Source organism: Pituophis catenifer, unplaced genomic scaffold (genome assembly GCF_029215685.1).
Source record: "Pituophis catenifer annectens isolate HBS135680 unplaced genomic scaffold, rPitCat1.0.hap2 SCAF_2, whole genome shotgun sequence".
Lineage (NCBI taxonomy): Eukaryota > Metazoa > Chordata > Lepidosauria > Squamata > Colubridae > Pituophis > Pituophis catenifer.
In genome coordinates, this window is record NW_027256882.1 from 8341298 (window position 1) to 8353700 (window position 12403).

A 12403-nucleotide genomic window follows, 5' to 3' on the forward strand; every position below is an offset into this window, starting at 1 on the left:
GCCAGAAAAGTGACTTCTGCTGTCCTTCAGTGTGGTCTTTTCCCTCCAGAGACTGCTGAGGAGTTTGGTGCCACTCTACATTGGTGCCACTTAACTCTAGTGCTGCCTGTGCTCTAACGCCATGGAAGCAATCATTATCCTTGAACCCAATTTAATGTTAAGAGATTGGGATTTTCTTTTCAATGGGATTTCCATATATGAATCCCAAATTGGAGCTTTATTTTTGAATTCCTTGTAACTGAAGAGAAATTTAATTTTCCATTTTTTCTAGAAATATCAATGTTTGCATGAAAGCAGACTAAGAGACAAGAAAGAGATGGCCTGTTGACGGCATCATTGGCTAATAGAGAGATGGTTATAGAACAATGGATAGAAGTTTTTATTTTAGTTTCCTTTTCACTTTCTGTGTTGTCTCTTCCACACTGAGAGCCTTTACATTTTTTAAGTTTCATGGTTTCTTAACAACCACAGGTCTGCAGCTGAGATGGTGGCAGTGCCCAGAGCGTGATGGATGGTGTAGCCTGATTTCTTGCTACAACCACCCAGTCGTTGGTTTAGGAGGACCTGGTGGAAGAACCTCTGGTTTTGTAGATGCACTTGTTGCAACTCCTGTGATATTTTCATCTCTGAGGCTTTATTTGAAACTCCACCCCAGAAGACCTCCAAGTGTTTCAAAGGGCCAGTTTGGATTTCTTGTGTTCTGGTTTCTCTTGGTCAATTGTTGATGGATCATGTTTCTTATCTGGAGGGGGAATATTAATATTACAGCTGGCCTAGAAGGGAAAAATGGGGGAAGGGAGTTGAGTGAGAGGCAAATGGAATAGGCAGGTCCATCCTTACAATCAGGAGGACAGGATGAGCAATATCCCAGGTACATTATTTGAATGTTTATTTTATTTTATTTTATTTTATTTTATTTTATTTTATTTTATTTTATTTTATTTTATTTTATTTTATTTTATTTTATTTTATTTTATTTTATTTTATTTTATTTTATTTTATTTTATTTTATTTTATTTATTTGTCAAACAGATATAAGATTACCGATATAAATATAGACATGATTATGAATACAGGATAAGGATCAGTGGTGAAATGTAAAATTTGTTACTACCGGTTCTTTCGGCCGAAGAGGTTGCAGAAAAAAATGCTTTTAAAAGCCTCTGACAATCAGGCAACTCAGCTGGGATCGTCAGAGGCTTTTAAAAGCATATTTTTTTCAGCTGGGCATGGGGGGGCGGGGGCGGGCGCAGGGATTTTTGCTACCGGTTCTCCAAACCACCCGCCACCATCGCTACCAGATCAGGTGATCCGGTCCGAGTCGGGAGCATTTCATCCCTAATAAGGATACGAATAAAAGCGAACATTAGGACAGGGACGGTAGGCACGCTGGTGCACTTATGCACACCCCTTACAGACCTCATCATGTCATCCTCACATGATGTATCATGACTTTTTCTCCCTTCACTAAACCAGGGGTGGGCATGGCCAGCTTGTGACACATCCAGCCCGTGGGCCACAAGTTTGACACCCCTAGAGACTGATCTAGAGACTGCTAGGAAGGTCAATCAGAGCTATGGAGTTTGATGCCACTTTAGATTGGTGGCACTTAACACTGGTGATGGCTGTGTTCTAACTCCATTGGAACCACTCCGTATCCTTGAACCCAGCCTAATGTTAAGAATAGGGCCTGTTTGGGATTTTCTTTTCAATGAGATCTCCATGTATTAATCCTAAACTGGAAGTGATTTTAGAATTCCTTGAAACTGAAGTGAAATTTTATTTGCCACCTGTTCAAAAAATATCAATTTTTGTATGAGAGCTGACAGAGGCAGGAAAGTGATGACTGTTGACCACATCATTGGCAAATTATAAGTGGAGTTATAAATGGAGTCAAGGTTATTATTTTAGTTTTCTGGACATATTTTGTGTTGTCTTTGCCTACTGACAAAAACACTGAGAGCCTCTAAATATTGAATTTTCTTGGTTTCTTAAATAAACAGCGTGCTGTGAGGTCTGCAACTGAGATTTTGACAGCGCCCACATTGCAGTGGATGGTGTGACCTGATTTCTTGCCACAACCATCCAGAAGTTGGTTTAGGGCAGGGGCCAACAACCTGCAGCTCCAGAGCTGCATGCGGCTCTTTGAGCCTTCTCCTGTGGCTCCCTGTCAGGTGATCCCACCACTGGCTGGCCCCGCCCCTTGCCCTCCCCTCCCAGTCACTCCTTGCCTGACTGGAGAAGGTAAGGGTGATGGTGGGGGATGGAGAAGCGGCCAGGGCAGAGACAGAGAGATACAGAGAGGGGGGGAGAGAGGGGAGAGAGATATGTCAAAAGGATTTTGTGGTTCCCGGTGTTTTTTAACAACTGGTTCTCTGCCCTAATGACCGGCTGGGTAGGCATGGCTAGGGGGTTATGTGACTGGTGGAAGTGAGTGACATTGAGTTGGTCATGCCCACCCAGGTTTTTGGCTCCTGGTGTTTTCTTTTCTGTGGGAAAAAGGGCCAAATGGCTCTTTGAGTATTTAAGGTTGCAGACCCCTGGTTTAGGGGGATGTGGTGGCAGTTCTTCTGGTTATGTAAATGCACTTGGTATGGTATGACTATTGTGACATTCCTATCTCTGAGGCTTTGTTTATCCTCCCCAGAAGACCTTCAAGTGCTTACAGTTAGGAGTCCCTATGTTCTGGTTTATCTTGATCGATTGTTGATGAATTATTTTTCTTATCTGGAGGGGGATGTTAATATGTACAACTTGGCCCACAAGAGAGAACTGAGGTTTGGGCAAGTCCATCCTTACAAGGAGGAGCATAGCTTGACCATAGCTCCATTATTCCATTCTCCAGAACCTGTCAGAACCTGCTGGATTTCACCCTTGACCTGATCCCTTCCTTCCCATACCTGTCAATTTTCAACCAATGTTAGTGCTACTATTTATTATTTTAAACTTTTATTTTCTTTTGACTTGAATATAACTTGCCTATAGTCATCCCTAGCCAAGATGGGCAGCATGTAAATTAAACAAACATACATACATACATACATAAAATTATCAAAACCCGTTAATCAAGCCTACTAAATAACATTTTTGAAAAATAATAGATTTGTAAAAGTCATTTTTTGTATTTTATTTTGACATCAAATGTTCTTTGGTATTCAGATCCGACCTAAAAATAATAATGTAGAATTTAGGGAAGAATATGCAGCCCAGCAGTCCAGCACTGGAGGCCAAGATGGAGAAGACCTGAACAGCCACCATGTTCTTCCCTTTGGTGCTCAGGTAGGCAGGCACAAAGGACACCCAGACACTGCAGAAGACCAGCATGCTGAAGGAGATCAGCTTGGCTTCGTTGAAGGCCCCAGGGAGATTCCTGGCCAGAAAAGCCACCGTGAAGCAGACAGAAGAGAGGAAGCCCATGTACCCAAGGGCAACATAAAACATGGTGACAGAACCTTCATCACATTGTAGGATGATCTCTCTAGGTTGGGAGTGCATGTCGGAGTCAGGGAATGGGGGGAAAGTGCTCAACCAGATGCTGCAAATGACAACTTGAAGGCAAGAACAAGAAAAGACAAGTTGGCCAAGCTCTTCCCCAAACATCTCTGCACTTTATTCCCTGGTTTGGTGGCCAAGAAGGCTAACACCACTGTGATGGTTTTGGCCAAGATTGAAGAAATGGCAAGTGAGAAGACAATGCTGAAGGCTGTTTGTCTGAGGAGGCAGGTCACCTTCCTTGGCCGGCCAATGAACAGGAAGGAGGTCAAGATGGAAAGCAGGAGGGAGACCAGGAGGATGTAGGAGAGGTCCTGGTTGTTGGCTTTGACAATTGGTGTTTCCATGAATTTAATGAAGATCCCCAAGCCAAAGCCTGTGGTTAAAGAGAGGGACAAGGCAATGGAAGTCAGGATGATCCCCAGATTTTCCTTATAAGAAAGATAATTTTTAATCTTGGGGATACAGTGAACTCGATAGGTGTTTGGATGTTGATCTTCTGGACATTTGGTACATTTGTCTGCATCTGAAATGGAGCAAAAGTAGAGTCTCCCTTTAACATGTCATTTAAAATAAAATTCTTTCTTTTGGGAACAAAGGACATTCTAACACCTGGCCAGAGGAAGGAGGAGTGATGTCACCAGGCAACCAGACAGTGCCTTGATTGGACCATGTGACTGATTGTTTAGGGTTTGAGGGAAACCTTTTATTTTTAATTAGATGAAAACTGTGGGAACATTCAGAGTCGATTTTCATCAGATCTGTGACAATATGATAACGCTATCCTTTGAGGAATCTACCTGCCTCAGAGTTTTGCTTGCTATGGGTGTGTTACTTGGAATCCTGACAACTCCTTTAGCAAAGAAATACACCCTTTCATTAAAGGCAAGTAACTGCAACCTGAAACTGTGGCTGTCCAAAATAGCCATGAGACATGGATACTTGGAAGAATCTGATTGATCCTCCTATAGAAATCCAATCAGAGTTCCATCATTATATTCTGGAATCTGGAAACTCTCACTATTCAGAGCAATGAAGTAAATAGTAATTTGAAACATGGAAGATGTGTTGTAAAAGAATAAGAGCAAGAGATGTCATCTCTCTCACCACCCTCACCCTCACTTATTCCATATCTTCTATATCCTATATCCCTGATCCATAATCTGTATAACTGTTTGCTTGACCTATATACTCTACCAGATTAATCTCCAAGTTATTTTCTTACAATTCACTATGACATAAATATATATCTTGATCAAGACTCAAAGAGGTGGGATCCACTCCCATCACGCCTTCCAAAATGCATGTTCATGGAAAATCTCAGGATTTATGGTCCTCCTCAAAGTCTCTCCCTTTCTCCTGCTGTCACCCACCTTCCATGGTGGAGATGGTTCCTTCTGCACAAGGACGACAATTGTAGCAGCAGATGGGCTTCCCTTCCTGAGGCACCTTCATGAATCCAGGAGGACAGCTTTCTACACACCTGGAAGGAGGCTGGGGCTGGCCAGCAAGAGGGGGAATATAACCTCCATTAAATGAATTATTTTATTTTCTAAAATACATAAAAGGAAATGTTTGGGGATCTCCAATTCAAGTGATTGACAAATCTATCACTTTGTCCCATGATATAAATCCAGCTTCCTTGCAGAAGTTTGATGAAGAGTTAACTGGAATAGTTAGGGAGATTTTTCTCATAGACACCTGAACATCTAATGGAAAGATGTTTCCTCTCTGGGAGAACTGAGATGACACCCCAAGTCTGTCCCTGCTCCAATTCTGCAATCATCTTGGAAAGACCTTCAGAAAAAACAGAATAAAGTCTTTTCCCCACCTTGTTTATCTCCTCCATCTTTGCAATAGCATTCTGATTCATCATGAACTTGAAATCCAAGGATCCCACTCTTTCTAGCCTCCCAAGTGTCACTGTGATAGCAGAGTAATTGGGGAAAATCACCGTGTTCCCAATGTCCAGGTCTGCTACCAGCTTTCCATTCTCATCCAAATATACCCCATTGATGGAATTATTATAAAACTCAGCAGTTCGAAGGAAAGAATGAAACTGGAATGGAAGAGAAAATGGGCAATGTTATATAGACACAGAAAGTTCTTCGGTAAGATTCCTCCATCTCAGCTGGCATGAAGGATCTTGAGAGAAATGGAATTATTCCTGTAAAGAATATAGCCTAAGTGATTCCATATTTACATTTCATATAACCTGAGTTAACCCTAAGCTATTTAGCTGAGTAAGACACTTAGAAAGGGGAAGTATGTATGATGCCTTTTCTGAGGAAATAATGTTTTAGTACATTCTGAGTTTGGTCAGGCTGACCTAAGCTAAATTAGAAGGAAGGAAGATACCCTGTTCCAATTAATTGTCTTAGTTAAGGACATATTGAAAGGGTATTTTTGGAGGGGAAATGCCCCTCCAAAAGGGAATTCTAAGTTGGCACAAATGTTGCTGAGAAAGTCAAAATGTTATGTAACCTCCAAAAAACAATGATAAGCGGGGGCATTTCAATTGTTTTGCTAATTGCCTGAAAATGAATTTGAACAATGTGTTCGGAGCTGTAATACGTTCTCTCTCTTTCATGAAAGAACCCTTTTGCAAAAGCTTATCACACACACACACACACACACACACACACACACACACACACACACACACACACACACGTATAAGTGTATCAAGCTGATGAAGGGAGGAGAACTTGTGGCTCAGAAGGTTAATTCAATTGCCTAACATGCAGGAAGCCCAAGTTCAAATCCAAGTAAGGGTATGGCTAGCTGATGAAAGCTAAAATGCTTGAAATAGATCTATACTAGTCTCTCTTTATTTCTTTATCAGCAAAATATAAATTTGGTACATATATATATATATTAATTCATAGGTATAAATATGTGATATTTTTGCAATCAGGGTTTTTTTCCTATGTTGAAAAAAGATGTTAAATGGCCATGGTGGGATGAAATCTCTATTCATCGCTTTCAGGCCTGTCAGACATTTTATGTTGTTTCTTCTGAGACTTATGGCCATTTAACATCTTTTTTACCATGGCCATTTAACATCTTTTTTCAACATAGGAAAAAATCCTGATTGCAAAAATATCACACATTTATACCTATGAATTAAAAGAAATAAATATTTGACCTCTACAGGGAGGAGTCATAAAATATGGGTGTGTCTGGCTGAAGAGGTCCAAGAAGGCCGAAATAGTGCTATCCCAGTCTCCCATAAGTCTCAGAAGAAACAACATAAAATGTCTGACAGGCCTGAAAGCGATGAATAGAGATTTCATCCCACCATGGCCATTTAACATCTTTTTTCAACATAGGGAAAAACCCTGATTGGAAAAATATCATATATATATATATATATATATATATATATATATATATATATATATGTATGTATGTATGTATGTATGTATGTATGTATGTATGTATGTATATTGTGTGTGTGTGTGTGTGTGTGTGTGTAATAAAACTACTTTTTACTTGTTCATGGTCTCCATTTTACTTTTTATGAGGTTTGCTGTTTTTTTAAATCTCACAGATCTGTATGAGGAAAATGGAATAAAAATCTTGTTAGAAGGACCAAGAACGACATGGAAAATAAGGAGAGTGAAGGATGTTCTTTATCGCTTCCATTTGTAGTTGTCACTGCAGAGTTTGGAAAACCAATGGGAAGTAACCAAATCAAAAGATAGATGCAGTATGAACTATTGAGGTCCAAAATTAAAACCCTAAAGGATATGGAAGTTGTGCTCAACAACACAGAAGGAATTTTGCCAATAAAGCCAAAATGAAATCAGATGCCCTACACAGAAACAATGTTATAAAAAAACTGGTTTACAGTTCAATCGGAAGCTAGGAAGAGAAAATTTTTTGCTGAGTTTGAGGATGAATGTGGGACCTTTGCTCTACTAGTAAGTTGTGGTTATGAAACTCTGAGGTGACAGGTGGGCAACTGGCCATGGAGCAGAGATCCCAATATCTTCATGGTGAAAGATGATCTCTGGTACCAGTTAAGGTCACCTCCTTCAATTTTACGGAACATCTTTGGAATATTTTGTGGAATATTCTTGACTCTTGTTGCTTCCTGACTTTTCCCAGCCCAACCCTTCATCTTCTCACCTGACCTTAACCTGCTTAGCTTCTTGGCCCAAAGAGTCTTCTACTGGGAGTTTTCAGCCAGGGAAGGAAAATCATAGGGATTCTTAGCAGAGGTGGCATTCAGCAGGTTATGAGCAGTTCTGCAGAACTGGTAGCAAAAAATTTGAGTAGTTCAGAGAACCAGTAAATATCTCTGACTGGCCCCACCCACATCTATTCTCTGCCTCCCGAGTCCCAGCTGATCAGGAGGAAATGGGAATTTTGCAGTAACCTTCCCCTGGAGTGGGGAGGGAATGGAGATTTTACAGTGAAAAGGTAAAAGGGTGAAAGGAAAGAAATGAGCAGAAATGAGACCAGGGGAAAATTGGAATTTAATGTAATTTTTATATTCAGAATACAGTATAATTATTGTCAGGTTCTTAGAATTGTAACATAGATTCTCAGATGCGGTGGAGAGCTTTGCAATAGAAAATAAGTACCTGCCATGCCTTCATCTTTGGAGTTTTCACGTTTTTGCCAGTTTTAAACATGTTCCTGGATCTCGATAAATAAGCTGCATTTAAGGCCCTTGCCACAGCCCAGACTGTGTTGTAAATTAAATAGCTGTCCCGAGTCAGGATTAGATCCATCTCCTCTTCCTTGAGAGCTTCCAGATCTTCTCTCTGCCTGCACTGTATCCAGACTTTCACCGAAAAGGCATCATTGGTGTAGGAACACAGAAAGGAGGTCTCTACATAGTATCTCATAAAAGAATAAAGGTTCAAAGGCCTACCATATTTTGCAAATTTATTTTTCTTCATAGGAAAGGAAAATATGCTATGGAAGTATTCGACTGGAAAAGATCGTTTTGACAAATCAACAGTGAAGTCCCAGCGGATTGTGAATAGCAGGACTTTTCCTCTAGGAGGTTCCATAAGCCTTTGAAATACGAGATTCAGAAGCAAAATTCCTACACTGTATGAACTCAAGTCTGCACCAAAAATAAAGACATTGATCTTTCTCCAACTGAGGAATAAATGCCAGTCTATCTTCGCTTCCCGTGTAGCCAGAAAAAAGGTTTGTGATAAAACTGGGCAAATGCCATTCCTGACTAGCAGGGAAGTCAACGTCCTCATGAACTGTTGTCCATTCTCAGTGTCTGGAGCAAGGAGACCCACCAAGGTCCATCTGAAATGGAGGACCAGCTTCACCATCCCTGGGTACTGGGCTCCTTCGGCTGGGAGCATTGGGTAGAAGAAAGGATTTTCATCACTCACAACCTGGGAGTCAAAACCGTGACTGATCTGAAAAGGAAAAAAAAGTTAACTTTATTTTGTTTGAGAGATCATAAAAACAATATGAAGCCCAAATGGAGGAATTGTTCGACTCCTGGTCATTCTGTTTACATTGCCTCTCTTCTCACTTCAATAGCAAAACAAAATAGATGACACGACAGTGGTGGGGCTCATTATTAAGAACAATGAGTCTGCTTACAGAAAGGAAGTACAAGGGATGATATTGTGGTGTATAGAAAATAACCTTATACTTAACACCAAAAAAACTAAAGAACATATAATTGACTTCAGGAGGAAGAGAGATGTACATTTACCATTTTACATAAATGGTGAGGAGGTGGAGAGGGTTGGTAGTTTTAAATTTCTGGGCATTTATATCTCAGAAAACCTCTCATGGACTATGAATGTTGACATCCTTGTTAAGAAGGCACAGAATAGGCTGTACTTGCTGTTTGAGGAAGTTGCACAACATTCTCAGAGACTCTTCCCATTCTGCTTACAATCTTTTTGGACTGTTGCCTTCTGGCAGAAGATACAGAAAAATTAAAACGCAGACCACACATTTTCTGAATAGTTTTTATCCCAGAGCTATAATTGCACACAACAATGAACTAAAGGGCCACCATCAGTAAGCTGTTGGACAGCATTACTTGGTCTGCTGTGTGGATGTTTGGGTGGTTTAGGGGTGGGGAATTTTTGATGGGTGTGGGTGTGTCTGGGAATTGTCATGTGTGTTCGACCTGGTCTCTTGGTGTTATGTGAATTTCGTTGTATGGGTATACTGTGTATATACATACAATGACATTAAACTTTATAAATATAAATATGAAAGCACTTAGACTTATATTCCACTTCACAATGCTTTTACAGCCCCCTCTAAGTGGTTTACAGAGTCAGCATATTGCACCCAACCATCTGGGTCCTCATTTTACCCTCCTCGGAAGGATGGAAGGCTGAGTCAACCTTGAGCTGGTGAGATTGGAACTGCCAAATTGCAATCAGCAGCAGTCAGCAAAACAGCCTGCAGTACTCGATTGCAGAAAATATGACTTCAGCAACAGAGTGGTCAATGCCTGGAATGCACTAGTTGACTCTGTAGTTTCTTCCCCAAACCCCCAAAACTTTAACCTAAAACTGTCTACTGTTGACCTCACCCCATTCCTAAGAGGTCTGTAAGGGGCATGCATAAGCACACCAACGTGCCTACCGTTCCTGTCCTAATATTCCTTTTTACTTACTCTTTTCATGTTCAAATTCAAATTATGTTTATACTGTTACCTGTTATCTTATATATGCTTGACAAATAAACTTATGATATGATTATGATTACTGCCATCTAACCACTGAGCCACTGCAGCTCTTCAATGAAGCATTTGGCTATTGCAAATAGCCAGAAGAGATGCACAGTCTGCATTAGGAGTGTGCCAGAGAGAGGATTGTCTGCTCGGATCCTTCTCTACAATTTGATAGAACCTTCATCCTTACTTTATACAATTCCTATACTAGAACTTTGCTCTTCCTTTACAACAGAGAATGTCTGGCTATAAGTTGCATATCTAAAAATGGTCTTCCCAACAAAGACTCACCTGTGGGATTTTGTAGGTTCCCAACATGGTTGAAATCTGGATGGAGATATCAGTAACAGCTGCTTCGAGGACAGCCACCGTATTTCTCTGCCTTCCACAGCTGTAGTTGGGAACATTGGCCTCCCCCTCCGAAAGCAGGTCCAGCAAAGCCTCCGAGGTCATTTGTGGTGTGAAATAATTGTCATAGACTTTGTATCCCAGGGTGACATTGAACAAAATGTTGGGATTGTTATCGATCGCTTGGATTGCGAAAAGGAAGGACAGCATTTTCCAGTACTCTGTTCCTGGTCTCCTGAAAGTATGAATGTATCAGGACATAATCAATGGAAGCAACATTTTATTTAACTGGTAAATGTAACAATTGTATTTTTAATCCACCTCAGGCTCCGAGGTTGGGAGTCATTTTAAAATCCACCACCACCACCCAAAAAAATCTCACCTATCGAATAGAACTTCTGGGATACTTTCCATTTTTCTTTTATTTTTGGATACCGAATGCATATTATTTCTGAGTTAGTCTAGTAATTGTTAGCTTTCTCTAATTCTTTTTAAAAATTACATTTATAAAGAATTGTTTAAGAAAATGAAATATTAATCAAACTTAAAAAGGAATGAAAAAGTAGAGAAAGGAAGAAAAGGTCCAAAAAATTAAAAAAAAGAAAAAAAAGAAAAAGAAAAAACCTGATTCCCCACCTTCTTTTCAACATAATTTTTCATTTCTGCAAATTCTACATTTTTGACAATCTAGTCCTCCACTGTGAGGATTCCATGATTCTTCCAACATTGAGCATACAAGAATCTTGCCACAGTTACCCTATATTAACACTATGAATGTTATGTACCACATTTTTTGCACTGTAAAATGCACTTTTCCCTTCCAAAAAAGTGGGTGGAAATGTCTGTGTGTCTTATAGAGCAAATTTTGCTGAAGCCTCACCCACCCGCTGGCTCCCACATTTCGGCCTCTGCCTCCCAGAAATTTGCCTCCTTGCAGCAAACAGAAAACAGCTTAGTCAGCTTCAGCATATCCTGATTCAGCACGAGCAACTGACTGGATGTTGGATCGGCCTCCCGGAATACTGCCGATCAGCTGTTCCAGGTTGTGGGGATCACCACTGCCCATCGCCACCGTCGCCACCAATCACCACAGCTGCCTCTCACCACCTCTGTGTGCCCCATTTTTGTCCTCCACGAGCCTCATTTTTTGCCTCATTTTTGGCCCGTTCCAGGTGGCAAGGATTGCAGGTTGTTTTCCTGCCTAAAAGTTAGGTGTGTCTTAAATTCCAGAACATTTTATAGTGCAAAAAATACGGTAATTTTTTGCTCAGAAGTCCCATTAAAAAAGATTTCTGGTTTCTTCACAATTTTTAGCCTTTCTAATTCTTTGCATTGTTGTGTTAATTTGATATAAAATTTCTGAGCTTTCTCACATGTCTACCCTGCATGATAAAATGTCTCCCCATTCTTTTCACAATTCTTGCTTTGCTTTGAAATGTGTTTACACATCTTTGATAATTTATCTGATGTCCTATACCAAGAATACATCATTTTATTTCAAAAAAAAACAAAAAACCCTTAACTTATGACAGAATATAAACCGAACGCCAGTTACCCAAATTCTCTGCATCTCTATTTAATATCCAAGTTTAATAGTGCATTTAGTCATGCAAATTGAGCCTCTTCATCTTTTGTTTCAAATCCTTAAAACTTTATACATTTTTGTTATTACACGTTCACCATTTCTTCATAATTCAGTTACAAATTCAGTTTTGTCTTATTCTTCACATTGTCCTTATTCTTGATATTATATTAAGATTTCAGACTGGTGTTCAATTTCTTTCTATATCTTTGCCTATTTATCTTCTCCAATAATTAGTAATTGGAAGTGTGACCTATTATTCCACATGAAATATAGAATCATTAAAGGACACATACAGA

General features: G+C 40.0%; 1 pseudogene; it reads right to left on the bottom strand.

Annotated features, from left to right (window-relative positions):
* Positions 1 to 3126: 3126 nt before the first annotated feature.
* On the bottom strand, positions 3127 to 11588 carry LOC139309812 (vomeronasal type-2 receptor 26-like; annotated as a pseudogene).
* Between the last annotated feature and the right edge of the window lie 815 nt (positions 11589 to 12403).